Source organism: Gracilinanus agilis, chromosome 1, assembly GCF_016433145.1.
Source record: "Gracilinanus agilis isolate LMUSP501 chromosome 1, AgileGrace, whole genome shotgun sequence".
Classification (NCBI taxonomy): Eukaryota; Metazoa; Chordata; class Mammalia; order Didelphimorphia; family Didelphidae; genus Gracilinanus; species Gracilinanus agilis.
This window is the reverse complement of record NC_058130.1, coordinates 324907304-324912558: the sequence shown is the minus strand read 5'-3', so window position 1 is coordinate 324912558 and position 5255 is coordinate 324907304. Positions and strand designations below refer to the sequence as shown.

At 43.7% G+C, this 5255-nt stretch overlaps 1 pseudogene; it reads right to left on the bottom strand.

The window, feature by feature from the left end:
• Window positions 1–2264: 2264 nt before the first annotated feature.
• Window positions 2265–4517, bottom strand: LOC123231410 (annotated as a pseudogene).
• Window positions 4518–5255: the final 738 nt, after the last annotated feature.

Below are 5255 nucleotides of genomic sequence, written 5' to 3'. Positions count from 1 at the left end.
TCAGTCTAATAAGTTCCAGCCTTGATTAAATTGGAGAGAATTCTACTCTAATCAGTTGAACTAAATAGTTGTAAACTTCCACAATGGCAGAGTAACCAGGCTATAGCTAAAGCATGTTCAATCTGAGACCAAGACAGCTGAGCTAGTTCCAGACAATACAACAAAGAGACAGTATTCTCTCCACCTCAAGAATGGAGGCAAGTTCCAGTATATAGGGGAGGGAAAGGGAAAAATAACTCCCAAATGAACAAAAGACAGACCTGAGATATTTGTTTCTTCTGTGGCTCTAGCTCAAGGCAACACTTTTGCTTTTGGATACTTGGAATGTATTCCCTGAGTGGAATTAGATTGAGGAGCATAATATATATCACTATCCTGAAAATATTTTGAAAGAGATTTCTGGTCATATCTAATCTATACCTAATTCCTCATACATGACTAACTTTTTGTTTTGTTTTGTTTTTGAAATTTCTTTATTTTCTGGAGCTGTGACTCCCATTTTCACCTAAAGGTTTTTATTTTATTTTATTTTTTATTTTTAATTTTAAACCCTTAACTTCTGTGTATTGACTTATAGGTGGAAGATTGGCAAGGGTAGGCAATGGGGGTCAAGTGATTTGCCCAGTGTCACACAGTTGGGAAGTGGCTGAGGCCGGGTTTGAACCTAGGACCTCCTGTCTCTAGGCCTGGCTCTCAATCCACTGAGCTACCCAGCTGCCCCCTCACCTAAAGGTTTTTAATCTAGATATCTCCCCACCCTTGTTGTCTTTGTTGGCAAGTCCATCTGGGTAAGGAAGGAAGTTGCTTTTTTGTTGTTTTGGGGTTTTTTGGTTAATAAAAACATTTATTTTGCATTTTATACAGATCAACCTGAAGTCTGCAACAGGACTCTTGACAGTTTCCCAGGGGTTCATAGAAAGTGTGCCCATCTCAACAGCTTGGTTCTAGGGGTAGGGGGATCCACACAAACACAGGCAGGATTGGATGGGCTGGATGAGGGAACACAGTGAGAAGAGTGTATTTCAGTTCTTTCTCAAAGAAGAGGCAGCAGAGCATTCTGAATCACTGAAAAACCTGAGCAAATGGGGTTCTAAACAATGAACTGTTGGCAGTTGGGGCAGAACTGGGATAAATAATTTTGAGGGATTTCTTGGAGGGGTGTTGTGATTTATTTATTTATATTAATAATGCCCTAAACCCTGGGGTCTAATGTTAACAAGATGAAATCCATTTTTAAGTCATTCTCACTTCCAAGTTTTAAAAAACAAAACAAAAGGATTATCCCTGTGGCCATATTATGAAGCATGCTATGCCATTTGTAGGTCCCCCCCACCCTTTCCAATCCAGAAAAAATTTATGAGGGGGTGGGAAGTGTATAGTGGTTAGATTATGCCCAGATGTAAATATTAAAAGGGGGGAGGGGAAACCACACCAGAAAGACTGACAAAGGAAGAGGCCAAAACCAGTGGTATATACAAAACAAAGGGTAAGGGAAATAACCCCATATAATTCTTCCAAAACTCTTCCAGCCTAGGGAGTCACAAGGACAAGGACATAAAGTCTCCAGTAAGGTAGTTCCTTTAAAATAGTGAGACATGAGGTTTCCCAAGACCTCCTCTTCTGGGTGCCAATTTAAATGGCTGTTATTGCCTCTGTTCATCTGGTGGCAGAGGGTTCCAAACCATGTCCAGCTGGTTAACAGTTCAGCTCTTGATGTGCGTGGCTGTGTGTCCGGTTTGGATTGGGTTTGGGGTTGCAATCCAACATGATTCCTATGGAAAAGTAACTTTGGGGACAGATTTCTGGTTTTTGGCTTACTGGTAGGGAGGAGTTTGGGTGGGTGAGCTAAGTAAAACAACCCTAAATCTCCAAAGTAAAGAAATGAATGCAGATTCCCTGTAACCAGCATGGACCCTGTTGGGGCAGGGCATGCACTAGATTTCTACTCTGGATGAGGCAGGAGGCCTATCCTCACCCAGATCTCTGTTAGTCTTGTCAACCTATGGTTAATGGACAACTCCTACAGTGGGCAGGGGAGGGGGACTAATCAGGAAACATAGTCTCATCTTTGCCTTTTAAAAAAAATCTGAATTAATACTTTAAATAACCTCAAAGTTAGTGTCAGTGTGTCAGATATAATTTAATCCTAAAAATCTTTAAAAGGCACCCTGAAACAGAAACAAAAAAGTATGTACTGTCTCTTTCAGTCCCCTCATTTTAGTAGGTATTCTCTTCCTCTTTCCCACTCTGCCCAGTCCCTTACTTTACCCAGACTTGGAGCTTACAAACTTCATCAAGCCATCTGTGCTCATAGACTTGGGCCTCTCTAGGGGAAAGCCTAGACTGTGCTCCAAATGAGCTGTGCTAGCACCCCCAGTGCCCTTGAAACCTCAAAGAGAATCGTGTAGTAATTCATCTCTGCCATGCCTTAGTACTGCAGAAGCACTCCACTGTGTGCCTTGCTCCAAAAGGACTTTCTGTATAATCTTGTACAGCTGAGCCACCAGCTTAAACATGGGGTTGTTTGGTAGATGTTTCAGGGCAAATTCCTGCTGACAGGTAAACCGTGGATCAGTTTTTTTTAGTACATCATGGCCGTAGCCAGAGACCACACTGCCTGAGTTGATGGTGTTCCAGATGTATTCACGTAGCTTTTCATTAGACACATCTTTGCCAACTTCTTTCTGCAATTGTGTCAGCAAGACTAGTACCTCCTGATTGGCCAGCCCATGGAGGGGCCAGACCAGTCCATTCACTGCTGCTACTAAGGATAGGTAGGGGTCTGAAAGGGCGCTGCCACCCAGATGACTGGTGTGGGCACTTATTTTGCCACCCTCATGGTCATTGTGGATTGTGAGGTATAAGCACATAAGCTCAGTGAACTTGGCATTAGTGTAGCCCAACATGTTGGTGAAATTATGAGACGAGTCGAGTTTGGTGTCGACAGACCCAATGCTGCTGCCCTCTCAATACAGATTCTGGTAGATCTTTGCTGTGACACAAGGCAGCTTGGCAATGAGATCCATGCAGTCCTCATGAATCAACTCCCAGTATTTGGCTGGATTGATGCCTTCAGCATATCCCCAGGCAAAATTACTTTCATTGTTGAGAGCAGTGTTATGTTGATCTTAACAGAGATATTTGGGGAAGGTGAAGAGATGGCCTGAAACTAGAAACCTGCAGGACTCACTCCTCCCCTCCCCACCCCCAGGCTTGAGTGAATACTCCTGGGTTAGGTACTCCTTACTCTCACCCCTCCCACCAAGCATTTGGAAATCAGTTGGAAATGGAGGCAGGACTGATATCCTCTGGCAAGGTTCAGCAAGGCAAATCTCTAATGATGTTTACTTTCTCAATTTATATTCCCCACAGGTTTGACTGAGGGACAATAGGAGAAGCTTAATGTCTTATTCTTTCAGGGACAGATGAGGATCTGACTTCCTCGGCTGGCAACTGAAAGGAACCAAGCTCTATGGTGGCTGTGAGTATGTCCAAATAATAGCCAGGCACAGCTACTAAAAGATGAAGTTTTTACTGATAAAAGAGGAAGGGAAGGCAGGAAAAGAGGCTTCAAGGATTTGGATAAGATCTGGGAAGCCCTGAACTGTTAGGTAGAAACTGCCCCTCCCCCCCCAGGAGGGAGTGGCAGACTTTTAGCTAGCTTGCCCTCAAGCCTGTAATTATCACTTCTAATATCTAAAATAACTAAATAACAACTATGCTGTTGCTAGAAAGGACTAGTTCAGCTTAAAAAGAAAACCACTGAGCAGAACCAAGATGGTTCTTGCCCCAAATGGCCTCCAAAGTAATCCCAAAACCTGGAACAGCAAGCAAAGTGACCTGCTCACTTCAACCCCCTCCACCCCAATCAACTGTTTAACTGCTTTCAAACTGTTTCCTCACCCAGAGTTCTCCAGGGGGTCCCCTGGAATTCTGGGTGAGGCTTGAACCTGTATCTTTCAGGAATTCCAACCTGCCATTTTCCATGTTGCAGCAGTGACTGCTGAGCTGAGCTGAGACATGGGATGCAGATTTGTAGGGAAGTTGTCCAACTTTGTCCAATGGTGACTACTTGGGAGGATAGAGTCATTCGTTTTGCCCACTCTGGAGAACCATCTCACCTGTTCCTCATTTGGAATCTGGCTAGTCTCCAGCACCCAGAATAAACCCTCGGGAAGGGATTCTTCCCCTAATTTGGCCTTGGGGAGCAACTTCTGGGACTCTGGGATGCTGTCTCCAGGGAAATGGATCCCCTCTTCAGGATTCAGAACTGCTGTCTCATATATTGATTCTTTCATTTCCCTCATGCCACCATACATCATGTCCACAATGATTTGACCCACTACATCATTGCCATGCTGCTAACTGAAAGTCTTGATTCTATCTTGTTCTTTTGTGATCATGTTGCTGAGGAAGTCCCTCAGACATGTGGAAGCGCTGGCATGTCGGGCATAGAGAACAATATAGCATGGATTCTTGGCCCCAAGAAGCCCGGCAGCCCCAGTGAGTAAGGCCATGGCAGACAGCCTGGGGAGCCGCTTGCAGGGAGGGAGGGGGGACCCACACAGGAACCGAAGCCATGGGCATGTTAGAGGCTGCACCGAGGAGTGTAAAGGCCGTTCCTAAATCACAATAATTTTTGTTTTTGTCATCAAATTTCTATAAAGTCACTTTGGATGAATCTTTCATTTTTTAAACTCTATGCCATAGTATTACAAATGTGACTCAACTCTGGGTCACCTGGCCAAGCAAGACTCCTCCTGAGGCTTCCTTTCTCAAATCCCTAACCCAATAGTAGATTCTTTTTTAAAAAAACATTTATTAATATTCATTTTTAACATGGTTAAATGATTCATGCTTCTACTTTTTCTTTCACACCCCCGGACCCTCCCATGGCCAACACACATTTCCACTGGTTTTAACATGTGTCATTGATCAAAACCTATTTCCAAATTGTTGTTAGTTGCATTGGTGTAGTAGTTTCGAGTCTACATCCCCAATCATGTCCACCTCAACCCATGCATTCAAGCAATTGTCTTTCTTATATGTTTCCTCTCCTGCAGTCCTTCCTCTGAATGTGGGTAGTGTTCTTTACCATCAATTCCTCAGAACTGTACTGTGTCATTGCATTGCTGCTCGTACAGAAGTCCATTACATTTGATTTTACCATAGTATATCAGTCTCTGTGTAAAGTGTTCTTCTGGCTCTGCTCTTTTCACTCTGCATCAATTCCTGGAGGTCTTTCCAGTTCACAT